This window comes from Dipodomys ordii, unplaced genomic scaffold (assembly GCF_000151885.1).
Source record: "Dipodomys ordii isolate 6190 unplaced genomic scaffold, Dord_2.0 Scaffold153, whole genome shotgun sequence".
Taxonomy (NCBI): domain Eukaryota; kingdom Metazoa; phylum Chordata; class Mammalia; order Rodentia; family Heteromyidae; genus Dipodomys; species Dipodomys ordii.
Genome location: NW_012267369.1, coordinates 1,371,458 through 1,373,268, shown reverse-complemented (window position 1 = coordinate 1,373,268; position 1,811 = coordinate 1,371,458).

Here is a 1,811-nt window from a genome sequence, read left to right as displayed (position 1 = left end):
GACGCTGTAGTTAGTGGTGGACAGATCCTGAGCGGTGACACCGCAGTGTGACGCTGTAGTTAGTGGTGGGTACATCCTGAGCGGTGACACCGCAGCCTGATGCTGCAGTGCTTGGCCCCGGGTCTTCCTCCTCTCCCGAGTCCAGGCTGACTCTGCCAGAGCCCTCATGTCCCCTGTGTGTGGGGCCCGATGCTGCGTCCCTCGCTGGCAGCTGAGCCCTGCGGCAGGTGTTGGGTTTGGAGAGGCTGCGGTGGGGAGGTGGATGGTATGTAGGAGTTCTGCTCTGTTTTGTTGTAAACCTGAAACTTCTCCAAAGATAGACATTATTGAAAATATTACAATTTGGAAGTGAAACAAGAAGCCTTCCCCGGAACTGGGGAGGCAGCCCCGCCCTCCTCTCCGAGTGTGTGGTCCAAGGGTGCACTCACTCCTGCAGCACCCTGGCATGTGGGTGCACAAGCGTGAACAAGTGTGCACACCGTCATATCCACACCGACACCCAGCTTCCAGTGTGAGTCCCACGCAGTCATTTTCTCCTCACAGTGCCTGTGTTGAATGGAAACTGCGCACCTGCGATGTATGTTGCGGTCTCCACACTGCCTGGGCGTCACGCATGCCCGCAGCGGGGACCCCCCTCCGGGCCGGGGAGCGCTGGCCTCTGTGCTGCTGGGCTGAGAGGTCTCAGCTCTTCCCTGCCCAAGTAGCCTCCTGCTCCAGCCTCAGCCCCGGGGCCTCCCGAGTTAGGACTCCCCTCGTGTAGTTCCCCATGGTCAGGAGGCCCGGAGTGGCTTCACGCACCTGGGCCACCCTTCCGCCCTGGCTGCCCCTTCCTCGGCACTGCCCGGCTGGAGCTTCGCATGGGGCCTTTGGATGGGAAGGAGATAGGACACAGGGTAACGCCGTGCACCCGTACTGTGGCGTGAGAGAAAGGAGACACACCACAGGCACGGAATTGGACTGCAAGTGTGAGCTCTGTCTTGTGCTAAATGTGAAGTGTGTTTTATGCTGGGTGTTCAAGAGCGGCCGGAAACAAGGCCACGTGTGAACACCTGTGTCTGGTTTGTGGCCTCTAAATGCCGGGCCTCCCTGAAAGAGCGGCAGAGGTTCTGAGTCAGGGCAGGGCCTGTGCAGAGCGAGTGTGAGCTCACCAGAGCTGGGGAGGGGCTCGGCGCAGAGCCCCCGGCACACGCGAGGCTCCGGCCCACCCCGTGCCAGAGAAAACAAGGCAAACCCCAACCCGAGTGCTCAGGGTGTGGTCCTCGCGGAGGGCTCTGGGCGGTTGGTCTGGCCTGTGTCTGTGCCCTTTCCACAGCCCGGGGCACCGGGGTGAGCCAGGCTGGCCCTGAGGAAGAACAGAGGTCAGCATGGAGGTGTGGGCCCTGCTCCCTCCGGACAAGGCCCGTGGGGACGGCAGTGCTGTGGCCCTTATTTGGGAGGTGCCAGGCACACAGGTATGTGACAGCATGCTCGTTCACCTTGTCTCAGTTTCCCCATTACACTCAAACGGTGCCCTGTATCCTGTGGAGAAAGGCCGAGGAAACACCGATGTCTGCGTGGGCCGCAGGGCACCCAGGCCTGGGCCAGGCCGCATCCGGAGTCCTCGCCTGGTGGGCACCGCGGCCTGGGGAGGCTGGACGCCCGGCGGTCCAGCCCTGCGCTCCCTGGTCACAGACAGAAGAGGCCGGATGAGCCATGAACCAAGAGGAATTCCCTGAGCAAGCTGGGGCCGCCTGGCCCCGCCTCGCCCTCCTCCCCCTCCTCGCCCCTCCTCTCCCCTCCTCATCCCTCCTCAGTCCTCCTCTCCCCTCCTC